Below are 14,162 nucleotides of genomic sequence, written 5' to 3' on the forward strand. Positions count from 1 at the left end.
GGCCGTAGCTAGACCTAAGGTTTATCCCAGGATCATCCCGGGTTTGTGCCTGCTTGAGCACTGGATGCCCTGTGTGGCACTTAGATGAACAGGTTTGACCCCAGGACAATCCTGGGATAAACCTTAGGTCTAGCTACGGCCTATATCTCAACAGATGAGGAGTTCCCCAGTGCAAAGAGCAGAGCCTCCAACAGGTTATGAGAAAATGAAGAGAGGAAGCCATTATTAATTAATTTATTTAAAATGTTTCTTGGCCACCTTTCAGGGTAGAAGTCTTCCAAAGCTGGCACCAAAAATATATATACATAAAACCAAGCCATGATAGCCCCTTAAAGCAAATATACAAAGAATACCCTTGAGGCACCTTAAAAACCAGGAGTGGCTTCTGGTTTCAAGAGGTCCTCAGCATAGTGTCATCTGCTGGATCTCATCCTGCTTTTTTTTATTTATTTCATTTATTACATGTATATCCCACCTTTCTTCCATTGTGGAACTCAAGGTGGCTACATGTGGTTCCCAGTTGGTCTCCCCTCCAAGCTCTGACCAGACCCAGACCTGCTTAGCTTCAGTGTGGCGGCTGGCTCATGTGCCTTCAGACCACGTCAGTGGCTCCCTTGCCGGGTTAACTTGGTGGTGTGGCGGTGGCGGCGGCAGCAGTGAAAGTTGTGGGCAGCATGACCTGGGATTGTGAAGAGCTATCGTTTCCATTTCACATAATGCTGAGAAGAGACTCTATGTTGGCGTCTCCCAGTCATCAAAGGTCAGAAGCACAGGGCAGTCCTCAGCAGTGTGCCCTCCGTGAGGGTGCTACTTGCTGCCTCAGGGTGCAGCGTGATGGCGCCAGGCCTGCTAAGAGATTTATTATCCTTTCAACTGAGCATGACACTTCCTATATTTGATGAAGTGGGCTCTACTCCAGGAAAGCCTATGCCACAGTGAACCTGTTGATGTTTTAAGGTGCTTTGAGGGATCTGTTTTATCTTGTTCTGTACAGCACATGAACATTAATGGCGCTATATAAAATAATAATAATAATAATAATAATAATAATAATAATAGTAATCTACTTTGAATCCTGGAATATTACTGATGTTCTGGTCATTCATTTTCTTGAGCTCCTTTGCTTGGATGCCATAATAACATCACCCCACGTCTCCGTAAGCTCTCTGTTTTATCTAACAAGTCATATGTCTGCCGTTGGGTGGAGCACAATATTTATTGAGGTGAGCTTGGGGTGACTGCGTGAATCAGAAATGGTGGAACTATGTGTGATTTGGGCAGGCCTTCCAAAACAATACTTCAATCCGCCCCGTGTGTCACTTGTTCACTCTGATAATTTATTGGCGATTCTTTCTTTGACTCCTTTTCTAGAGTTCCGTGCTAATTTTTTCTCCTCTGAAATAGTCAGTTTCTGTAGAAGGATTGACAGAGAAATGAGTGGGCCTTAGAAACACCCATAGGTGCAGATTAAGGCCAATTTCTATAATCCTTTGGAAACTGAACTTAATACTCAAGAGTTCATAATTGTTCCCTGACACACTTCCTTGTTGTGTCCTCCTTGATGGGGGGAAGGTACAGTGAAGGTGAAGGTGGCCATGGTTGCCACACTGCAGACTGTAACTTTCTCAAGTCCTAAATTCAATTGGTCCTGAACTTTGAGCTGTCATTTTTTAAAGTTTGTATGAAAATGTAAAGTTTAAACATTCATCCTAATACGTGCATTTTTGCCTAATATACATATTTATTGCAAGCTGTTTTTTACTAATATAATGCATATTTGAATATTATTTGCTCAAATATATACACATTTGGGTGACTTCTTGTGATAGGAGAACTCCATCGTGAAACTTGGAAAAATGTGAATTTAGGATAGCCGAGTTCCCATTTGCATAGTGGTTTCAAAGTGCAATATTGGGTAAGTTCGCCTTAAGATGTGAACTGAATTGATTTCTCTCCCATCCTAAGTTGCAGTCCAACAACATCTGGAGGGTCACATGTTTCCCCAAGCCAAATACAAGTTCTTCTCTTTAAAATGGAATAATATGAATATGCAAAAGGTAAGTTTGTCAACATGTACAGATGCAACATGGCATTGAATAGTAGTTTTTGGAGTGGGGGGAAGGCAAGAGCATAGGGTGACCCTATGGAAAGGAGGATAGGGCTCCTGTATCTTTAACAGTTTTATTGAAAAAAGGAATTTCAGCAGGAGTCATTTGTATGTATGCAGCACCTGGTAAAATTCCCTCTTCATCACAACAGTTAAAGCTGCCAGAGCCTTGCCTTCTTTTGTATTTGGTCACTCTAGTATAGCTCCTGCAGCTTTAACTGTTGTGAGGAAGAGGGGATTCCACCAGGTGCTGCATGCATACAAATGACACCTGCTGAAATTCCCTTTTCAATACAACTGTTAAAGATTCAGGAGCCCTGTCCTCCTTTTCATATGGTCACCTTACAAGAGCAGGGGAGAGAGATTGCCTTCATGCTCTGCTTGTGAGCTCCCCAGAACCATTAGCCCAGCCACTAAGCAGAATGCTGAAAACCACAGAACCCATAATAAATATCTCTCTATCTCTATCTCTATCTCTATCTCTATCTCTATCTCTATCTCTATCTCTATCTCTATCTCTATCTATCATCTATCTATCTATCTATCTATCTATCTATCTATCTATCTATCTATATCTCTCTATATTTAAAAATGGCTGGCTGGGGAATGCTGGGAGGAATCACACTTTTTCTGTTTAAACTAGGGTGACCATATGAAAGGGAGGACAGGGCTCCTGTATCTTTAATAGTTGTATAGTAAAGGGAATTTCAACAGGTATCATTTGTATATATGGAGATCCTGGTGAAATTCCCTCTTCATCACAGCAGTTAAAGTTGCAGGAGCTATACTAGAGTGACCAGATTTAAAAGAGGGCAGGGCACCTGCAGCTTTAACTGTGGTGATGAAGAGGGAATTTCACCAGGTTCCCCATATATACAAATGACACCTGCTGAAATTCCCTTTTCAATACAACTGTTAAAGATACAGGAGCCCTGTCCTCCTTTTCATAGGGTCACCCTAGTTTAAACATGCAAAGGATTGTGTCCTAAAACTACAAACTAGAAATTGTAAAAAGTCATTGTACTCAAGTAGAGTCCATTGCCAAGTAAAAGCTAAGAGTACATAAAAACTCATATAAAAATAAAATCCATGTTCATCCATCAATGAAATAGTGCTCTTTTAGTTGCAGTCGTCTGCCTTAGTAGTTGCAGCCTAGCTTTTAAGTTCCATGGCTAGAAATTTGGCTACATCTCATGTGAACCCAGGTGTAATATCTGCCAGCAAAATTGAAAAAACAAACAAACCCCACTTGTCATTATTTCCCGGATAGGGGAAGGAAAGGACTCTCTGGTGTCTATAAAATTCACAGTATAGTAAAACATGGGTTACTGTTTTGACTTGGCCACTTCCATAAGGGAGAAAAAGTCTCAGATGTCCAGAATACCATAATTATCAAGCAAACTGGGCAACGGAATTAATTGTGGGGAAGACCTGGCTAATGAGATGGGTCTTTAATTGGCTCCTAAAATTTGCCACAGTTATTCTTGCACGCCTGTGTTTGATACAGTTTGTAGTGTTGCTATGCTCCATCACTCCACTCAACAAAACATTGGCTTCTCTCCTCATTCAGGGGTAGTCAATTCACTTTACCATAAAGAGCCTATTTTTAATCCACCAAAGGCTCTTCCAGGGGGTTGTTCATAAGGAAAGGAATCCCAAAGACATGAGCTAATGGCGATCCAAAACAAACAAACAAAAATCAGCTTCCAGCCTCAGAGAAGTGCTTATGTGGTTTTAAGTCAATCTTTTAATATCAACATGGCTTTGTGTGTGTGAGTGTGTGTGCTTAAACGTACATTTCAAAATTCTCCAATTAGCCAGAAGTCTTTAACCACTCTTTCGGAAACATAATTAGATTGTCATGTAAATACCCAATTAAAGGATCATTAGAGTGGATTTTATTTATGGTTGTGGCTCCCTCTCTTGTGTATCTTAACCATGGTTCAAAAGAGCCATATTAGATAATTGTAGTAAAAAAAAAAAAAGAGAGCTCCTTTCAGGGGTGTGTAGTGTACAGTAATCCTTCTCCCTTGGGGTTTCATTCTTCTCCATTACCAAAAGGCCTATTCATTTTCTGTTTCATTTATTAAGACCTTCTTTGGTTCCTGTTTCATTTGTTAGCATTTGTTTAATTTGTTAGAAGAGAAGTGTTGCTTCAAAAAATGTCCTCTGGAAAGACACTTGAATGTGCCCCCATGTGGACAGCACATCACACTTACTACATCAGAGATTAGGCTGATGGGGTAGATTTTACACACGGCATCATGATCACCTGGAGGAGATCTACACTAGCCAAGTTAGAACGTGTCTTACCATTTTTAAGTGTGCGTTTCGTAGTATTACGCCACATGACGTATAGTTTGTGACGTTTTTATTGTTGTCTGTTCTCTGGTTTTTATTTTGAACTTCTCTGAAATAAGTCTTTCTATTTGGTATGGTGTGGCTGATTTCATCGTATTAAATGGGTTTCCTGTATTTCTTTAGCCAATCGCATTCCTGGGGGGCATGTTTATGTAATTTCCGTGCCCAAAGTTGGAGCTGTTTTTTTCTTTCAAGCCTCTTTTTTGCAGCCACTTCCAGTTTCACTTTTGGGAGGCTTCTTGATGGATTGTTTGTAGGTGGAGGGGCAATTAAAGCAGAGAGAAGGGGAAGGGGAAGTGGGAGGGGAAATGGGCAGACGGGGAAATAGAACAAATGGATTTATTTTCTTAGTGTGGCCAAAAAGAATGCATTCCCATGGAAAGAGAAAACGTAAGTAAACGTTTTAAAAACCGCTACGTTTTAAAGCGTTCAAAAACAAAATGTTCAATGACTGTAAAAACAACATTTCATATACTAGTGTAGATCCCCTCCTGGACATACTTTTTAACAGTACAATTTCTCACATGGGTACAGTCCCCATGTGAAGACTATGCAACTGTTTGGCTCAGTTCCGAGACCCAATTTATGTTGTAAATTTTAGGTGGGTTCAGATACTCCCCTCGCATGTTCAAAGAACATATTAGGGGTGTCATGGAGCCAAATGGTTGAGGCCATACTCAACTTTGCTCACCCATTCTATGTTTTTTAGCACAAGTCAAAAGCGGCTTTAAGCATGTGCAGTTGTATTTGCATACAGCTCCTACATCTGATAACCTCTCGTTTGGATTACTGCAATGCGTTATATGTGGGGCTGCCTTTGAAAACGGTCCGGAAACTTCAGCTGGTACAAAACAGGGCAGCCCGTTTACTAACAGAGACTGGCCGGCAAGACCACATCACGCCAGTCCTTCTACAACTTCATTGGCTGCCAGTCCAGCTCCGGGCCCGATTCAAAGTGCTGGTACTAACATTCAAAGTCCTAAACGGTTTGGGGCCAGGTTATTTGAAGGAATGCCTCCTCCCATATGTACCTGCCCAGACCTTAAGATCATCCACAGGGGTCCTTCTCCGTGAGCCCCTGCTGAAGGATGTGAGGCAGGTGCCTACTAGGAGGAGGGCTTTCTCCGCTGTGGCACCCCGGTTGTGGAATGAGCTCCCTAGAGAGGTTCGTCTGGTGCCTACGCTGTATTCCTTCCGTCGCCAGCTGAAGACCTTTTTATTTTCTCAGCATTTTAACACCGAATTTAACTTAAATTTAAACTTTGCTGTTTTAATTCCATATTTTAACCTATATCAATTTCTGCTGTGTGGTTTTACCCTGGTTATGTTTTTTATTTTGTATTTTGTATTTGTGTTTTTAGATTGTTGGTTGTTTTACTATGCTCTTCGTGGGTTTAATTTTTGTGAGCCGCCCACAGAGCTTGGGCTATTGGGTGGTATAAAAATGTAATAAATAAATAATAAATACACACGTACATTGGTATGTACATGGAGCCTCTTACAACATGCACTGAATACTGTATGTGGATAGCTGGAATCCTTGGCCACCAAGCGCATTGGTATTGGTGGAGTCAGGGATAGCCTTTATGATCACATGTTCCTTGAATACATGGGAGAGTTTTCTGAACCCTCTTTTCGTCTCTACACAATGCTCTGCAAAGTGTCCCATGAGAAAAGTTTCTGAGAACCAGAACCATCACAGCAATGGCAGCCGCTTTTTTATGGTGATTTCTTTCGGTGTGAAAGCACTTTAAAAAATTAAAAATTGCCGTGACCATCCTCTAGAATATGGACATGTGAGAACTTAGTTCCTATTTGCAAACCAGGTGAACATGTCCTGTTTGCAACCCCGAATGCGAAAGCAAGCCGGCATGCAATTCTGGCGAGTAGGCGTGCAAATTCACAATTTCCCAAAGTTGCGTTCAAAAGCGTACCCTTGTGCAAGTACACATTCTCCCTTGAATGCACATTTCCACACTTTAGCCTGTGGGGAAAACTGGGCATTTTGGGTGCACCATTTTAAAAATGCACATTCCCCCCCTCCCCCGCTCGAAATTGCTCATTTTTTGATTTTAAAAAAGCAAAAGCAAAAAGAGACACTCGTGTCTAGGAACGGCGATGACGGGAACAGAGTTTTGAGAAGGAATTCGGGGATCCTCAATGAGCCTGGACATCGCATTTTTGCCCACCCCCTAGCCGGCAGGCTGCATGCTACGAAACCTTTGTAGTGATTGCTGGCTACTTCCAAAGTCTACGTACGTAATGGGAAACAAGGAAGGCACTCTTCAGACCGGGAGGGAGGATGGAGTGTGGATTTAAGCAATGAAACACTTAGTTCCCCTTCGCCCATCAGCACCAGATCGGAACAAAGCTTTTCTATAAAGCGCGCGGGCCCATAAATAACCAGCGAGCTTGGAAATAAATACAGCTGTAGGCCGACAAAGGGCAGTGATGAATGATGTTTATTTAATTTCTCACGTGTGGTCCATTATGGAGGCAATCATGGGGCTTACTTTGTGCTTTCATGTCTGAGGTCCTCCTTTCCGCAGATCGAGAGTGGCAGCTCCCCTGCCCGCCCCTTGCTGTCAAACTGAGAAGGAAGAGGCTGGGTTGGGGGATCAGGTGGCAGGAGGACATACCCCAAAGTACAGGGAGTTTCACTCATCCTGACAGGCTGCAGTGTTCTAATGGTGCAAAACTGGGGGAATCTGATTCGGGAGAAGTTGTGCCTTCCAACAGGCACCGTGTCAGAACCCAGCATGGCCAGGCAAATGCCTGGGCCCCAGGTCCCAGGAGGGCCCACTGGAGTAGACAATGTTAGCTAACATCCTTTCTTTCTTTCTTTCTTTCTTTCTTTCTTTCTTTCTTTCTTTCTTTCTTTCTTTCATCATTATCATCAGTTTATTGTGCTAGCCGAAGGCCATGACAAATACATCCATAGAAAAGCATACAACTATAAAAGTACACAACAGTTTAAAATAACCAAGAGAGCCATACTTCTTTCTTTCTTTCTTTCTTTCTTTCTTTCTTTCTTTCTTTCGATTTTTTTTCTAGGGCAGCAGTCATGCTGCAAAGCCAAATGCAGGCAAAGACTGCACCTACCAGTAGGGTGGCCCTCTTTTACAGAGGACAGTCCTCCATTTGAACAGTTGCCCAAAGACCATCCTCTGTTTGAAGACGTCCCCTATGTGAAGGCATGTCCAAATCCAGTTTAAATTAGGGTGACCAACTGTCAGGATTTCCCCGGATTTGTCCTGGTTTTTGTTCTTTCCATGGTGTCAGGGGGGATTTTCTATAATTTTCAATAATGTCCTGGAATGACACACCTTCCCCTTTAAGGCTGCCATTAGCATGGCAGGAGGGAATGACATGCTTTCTTGAGGCACATCATTCCCCCACCCCGAGCTCCAATTGAGGTCTTAAAGGGGAAAGTGGGTCATTCGTGGACATTATAGAAAAGGCCCCCATTGGAGTGGATGGTGGTGGTGCAGAATGAAATCCTTTCCCCTCCTCCACTCCAATCGGGTTCTTTAAGGTGGCGGGGGAATAACGTACTTTCTGCAGGACTCACAAAGCTGCTTCCCCCCCACACACACTAGGTGTCCTCTTTTTTGGTTTCCCACATATGGTCACCCTAGTTTAAATAGAAAGACCCATAAGAACTATTGCTCATCTCTGAACTTATGTATATCAGTTGTTAGGTGGGAGGGCGCTGTTGCACTCATGTCCTGCTTCAGGCATGTTGTAGGCGCCTGACTGAGTCTGGGAGTCATAGAATCATAGAACAGTAGAGCTGGAAGGGGCCTACAAGGCCATCGAGTCCAACCCCCAGCTCAGTGCAGGAATCCATCCTAAAGTATACTTGACAGATGGTTGTCCAGCTGCCTCTTGAATGCCTCCAGTGTGGGAGAGCTCACAACCTCCCTAGGTAACTGGTTCTATTGTTGTCCTGCTCTAACAGTGAGGAAGTTTTTCCTGATGTCCATCCGGAAACTGGCTTCCCATAACTTGAGCCTGTTATTCTGTGTCCTGCACTCTGGGATGATTGAGAAGCGATCCTGGCCCTCCTCTGTGTGACTCCAATGGACCCCTCTGCATCCATCCTCCGGACCCAGCTGTGCCCACGGTGCACTTGCGTACCTGTGCTTCTAGCTCTCACAAGTGCCCGCTGAGTGCTCGGCAGCTGTCTGCCCTCGTCCAGGTATTTCCTCCTGTGGTGTACATGGCAGTCGTAAAGGCCCCATTTACGCAAGGCTAAAGGAGTGAATGCTTTATTGGCGCCTTTACTCTTGCATCAATGGGGCCTTTACAGCCACTCTTTATGCAGAAGAGGGGAATGAGAAATTTCCAGAGCAAGGGTAGATGGCTGACAAGCACTCATCAGGCCTTGCCAAACCTCAAAGAAATGTTTGACGAGCAGTGGCTGAAGGTGGCATGAGTTTGCCCACCCCTACCCCTGACTGCATTTATTTACTTTATTACAAGCATTTATAAACCACTTTATTTCCTAGTTCATCATCAAGGCAGTGCACAGCAATTCAAAGCAATTCACTTGCTTAACACTCAACCAATGAAATCAACAAAATTATTATTGTTGTTGTTGCAGTTGTAGCCTGCCTTTTCCCCTTCCAAGGAACCCAAGGCAGAAAACATAATCCTCCTCTCCATTTTATCCTCACAACAACAACCCTGTGAAGTAGGCTGGGCTGAGAGTCAGTGACTGGCCCAAAGTCACCCAGTGGGTTTCCATGGCCGAGTGGGGACTAGAACCCGGATCTCCCAACTCCCAGTCCAACACTTTAGCCACTACACCACACCAGCACTCAAAAGTGTTACGTTTGCCTCCATAATACTCCTTGAATTTTGTTATATATTACAGCGAGACTTAGTTTTAGACGGTCATGTTTTATGGGTTGGAATTGCTTTTTAATACATTTTTTTCACTGGGATTTGGGTTTTTATGATGGTGCTTTCTTTTTTGTATAGTCAATAGAGAGAGAAAAAGCTAATAAAAAGAAAACAGTTAAATTTAATGGTTACCCAGATTGTCGGCACACACATTATACGCTGAAGACTTCATGACCTGAACAGTAAATTAAGAGATAATAAACTGTACCATTTATGGTAGCTTAAAGGAGGGGCTGTAGCTCAGTCTTAGAGGACCTGCTTTGCATGCAGAAGGTCCCAGGTTCAATCCCCAGCATTTCCAGGCAGGGATGGGGGGAAAAAACCCTTCTTGAAACCCGTGAGAGTGCTGCCAGTCAGTGTTGACAATACTGGGCTAGCTGGACCAAGGGTTGGACTCAGTATTTATTTATTTATTACATTTTTATACCGCCCAATAGCCGAAGTTCTCTGGGCGGTTCACAAAAATTAAAACCATAATAAGACAACCAACAGGTTAAAAGCACAAATATGAAATACAATATAAAAAGCACAACCAGAATAAAAAACCACGCAGCAAAATTGATATAAAATTAAAATATAGAGTTAAAACAATAAAATTTAAATTAAAGTTAAAATTAAGTGTTAAAATACTGAGAGAATAAAAAGGTCTTCAGTTGGCAACGAAAGGAGTACAGTGTACGCGCCAGGCGGACCTCTCTGGGGAGCTCATTCCATAGCCGGGGTGCCACAGCAGAGAAGGCCCTCCTCCTAGTAGCCACCTGCCTCACTTCCTTTGGCAGGGGCTCACGGAGAAGGGCCCCTGTGGATGATCTTAAGGTCCGGGCAGTACATATGGGAGGAGGTGTTCCTTCAAATAACCTGGCCCCAAACTGTTTAAGGCTTTACATGTCAATACCACTTTGAATCGGACCTGGACCTGGACTGGATTTGGCAGCTTCCTATGTTTCTGTTCGAGTGGGGCACATCGTACATGAAATTATCCACTGGTTTTAATTATTTATTTTTATTTATTTTATTTATTTATTACATTTTTATACCGCCCAATAGCCGAAGCTCTCTGGGCGGTTCACAAAAATTAAAATCATTATTATTATGTCTTGGTGAATCATCCACAATGTTTGAATTTCTTTTGAGGAGGTGGGGCCTTTCTAGTAGGGATCTCAGAGGGATCTGTCAGGATGGTGGAGGAGTTTGCTGAGCTTTCATCAGCTCAGCCCCCCAGACTCCGACTCACTTCCTCGTGAACTGGCCCAACTCAATCTACATCAAGCTGGGCCAACTTGCAAATTTTCTGCAGTCCCCCCTCCTAAATGAGCCTCGTGTGGCACAGAGTGGTAAAGCAGCAGTTTCTGCAGCCGAAACTCTCCCCACGGCCTGAGTTCGATCCCAGCGGAAGCTGGTTTCAGGCAGCCGGCTCGGGTCGACTCAGCCTTCCATCCTCCCGATGTTGGTAAAATGAGTACCCAGCTAGCTGGGGGAAAGGTAATACCGGCCGGGGAAGGCAACGGCAAACCACCCCACTATAAGGCCTGCCAAGAAAACGTCAGCGAAAGCTGGCGTCCCTCCAAGAGTCAGCAATGACTCAGTGCTTGCACGAGAGGTTCCTTTCCTTTTCCTTCCCCTCCTAAGTAGAAAGTTTCACAAAATTATAGCCGGATGGTGTGGAACTTTCTATTTACAAGGGGGTGGGGGGAAAACTCTGGAAGAGGTTCTTGAAAAACAAAAAAGGGCTGGATTTTCAAATAACAGATACCCCTACTTTTCAGTTTCGAGGTGTAGAAGTAAATTTTGAAGTGTAGAAAAGAAGCAACCCATCATTAGTGCTTGCCTGGACTCTGAAGGCAGGGAATTCCATAGGAAGGGGGCCACCACACTGAAGGCTCTTCTCCTGGTGGACTCCAATTGGGCCACAGGTCCATGCAGAACCTCTGATGATCTCAGTGACTGGCCAGGGTGATAAGGGAGAAGGTGCTCTGTCAGGTATCCTGGTCCCAAGTTGTTTAGAACTTTCTATATTGTACATAGTGTTGATCTATGCCTCTTTGTGCATTCTGTAAGTCTTTTACACAGCTTTTGTATATTGAATAGGTCTTATTTACCCATTCAAGGCCAGTCCACCCCAGAATATATTGCATTGCAACAAGGATAGCTCACAACAATATATATTGTTGCTAGTAAATTGATTTTCCTCCAGTTATAGTGCTTTGCCCTCTGTGGCAGAGAGGGCAGGGTCAGGTGTAGAAGCTACCTGGCTGGCAGGTGAACCCCAGCAGGCATTCATTAAGCCCATGGATGAAAGGTTCCCCATCCTGTCATAGACCAGTCACTGCCTTTCAGCATAACCAATCTGTGAGCAGAAGAATCATGAATGAGCCTCTTGAACTAAAGGTGCGATATAAGTGAAATCAATCAAGCAATAAATGTTAGTTGTAATTTCTTATGTCTCCTAATTCAAGGTGGCATAGGAAAGTATGACTCCCATGCACACTGACAGGAAAGGATGGTCCTGAACATGCTAAGGTCAACCAGTCATCAGTGCCACCAGTTCTCCTAGACCAGGGGTGAGGAGCCTCCAGCCTGCTGGCCAAATAAAGTCCCTACATTTTTTATATTATTTACTCCATCCAACTCTGTCCTCAACTTCAAAGTCAGTGGAGGGAACCTTGCACAAATTAGGGAAGGAGAATGCCTGGATGCAACTGTCTCCTATCTGTTGCATACTGAACAAAGGTAAGGGTCACATCTGTAATTCCACCCACTTTGGACTATGGCCTCTCCCACTGCTGAAATGCAGATCCCAATAGGTTTTGACTGAAGTGAGGCAGGTTTTAGGGAAAAGGTTCCTCAGCCCCATATTAGCCCTTCACAGGGGTATGTTGGCTTCAGAAGGGGGTAGCAAGGAGCATTGACTGCTTTTGGTGGAGAACCTCATTATTGGCACAGAGCATTGACTGCTGTTGGTGGCGAACCTCATTATGGGTTCAGAGCATTGACTGCTGTTGGTGGAGAACCTCATTATGGGCACAGAGCATTGACTGATGTTGGTAGAGAGCCTCGTTATGGGCACAGAGAATTGACTGCTGTTGGTGGGGAACCTCATTATGGACACAGAGCATTGACTGATGTTGGTAGAGAACCTCGTTATGGGCACAGAGAATTGACTGCTGTTGGTGGAGAACCTCATTATGGACACAGAGCATTGACTGATGTTGGTAGAGAACCTCATTATGGACACAGAGCATTGACTGATGTTGGTAGAGAACCTCATTATGGACACAGAGCATTGACTGATGTTGGTAGAGAACCTCATTATGGGCACAGAGAATTGACTGATGTTGGTAGAGAACCTCATTATGGACACAGAGCATTGACTGCTGTTGGTGGAGAACCTCATTTATGGGCTCAGAGCATTGACTGCTCTTGGTGGAGAACCTCATTATGGGCACAGAGCATTGACTGATGTTGGTAGAGAACCTCGTTATGGGCCCAGAGAATTGACTGCTGTTGGTGGGGAACCTCATTATGGACACAGAGCATTGACTGCTGTTGGAGAACCTCATTATGGGCACAGAGCATTGACTGCTGTTGGTAGAGAACCTCATTATGGGCCCAGAGAATTGACTGCTGTTGGTGGAGAACCTCGTTATGGGCCCAGAGAATTGACTGCTGTTGGTGGGGAACCTCATTATGGACACAGAGCATTGACTGCTGTTGGTGGAGAACCTCATTATGGGCACAGAGCATTGACTGCTGTTGGTGGAGAACCTCATTATGGGCACAGAGCATTGACTGCTGTTGGTGGAGAACCTCATTATGGGCCCAGAGAATTGACTGCTGTTGGTGGAGAACCTCGTTATGGGCACAGAGCATTGACTGCTGTTGGTGGAGAACCTCAATATGGGCTCAGAGCATTGACTGCTGTTGGTGGAGAACCTCGTTATGGGCACAGAGCATTGACTGATGTTGGTTGGGAACCTCATTATGAGCTGAGCCCCAACATTTAGAGGTTGGCACCTGGCTTGTAATGGGTTGTGGATTTTCAACATTGCCAGCTCCAGGTTTTGGAGGGCCCTTGGGCAAGACACCCTCCATGCTCCCCCTCTCTCAATGATTCTGTTTTCTCACTGGATTGTCACCAGATGCTCTTACTTCTCCTTCTCCTCTTTGCTACCACTTGCTTGCTTAATCGACAGAGATTCAGTGAGCTAATATGCAGCAGCATCCCCTGCTCACCTTCTCACCACCACCACTCTTTGGGCCAGGGAACAAGCAAGTTGCAGTGATGAAGAGGAGCAGCAAGTTGCAGGGGCTCTTGTCAGCGGTCCCCTGTGGGCCCTCGGCAGGTGCCCAACCACGCCGACCCTGGGTGCTGGCCCTGATCTCTAAACCGGGAGAGTTTGTATTCTGAGCCGCTCCCACTTCCAAAATTCTCTCTCTCTCTTTCACTAATAATGCATGGAGTGGCCCCATATTAAAACAAAGTGTGTTGCTACTTTGCGTGATCCCATGAGGAAAGAGGGGTAGGCATTGGGCTGCATAAATAAAAACACCAATGAAAGCTTGGCTAGAAATGCAGCTCAACACAAGAGTCTTAAAACCTTTCCCGTCTCTCTTGCCTTCTCTCTGGCAGCCCCACATTATCTCTATTAATACCAGCCACAAGGTCATTACTCAGGCACCGTATCTTCCTCCAGCATAAATATTTATACAAGGCTGACCTGTGGCTGCTGCATTTTCCTTTTATTTGATTTCTGCCGCCTTTCGTGTCTGGCAGCTAATGTCGTCT

The sequence above is a fragment of the Elgaria multicarinata genome, chromosome 18 (genome assembly GCF_023053635.1).
Source record: "Elgaria multicarinata webbii isolate HBS135686 ecotype San Diego chromosome 18, rElgMul1.1.pri, whole genome shotgun sequence".
Taxonomy (NCBI): domain Eukaryota; kingdom Metazoa; phylum Chordata; class Lepidosauria; order Squamata; family Anguidae; genus Elgaria; species Elgaria multicarinata.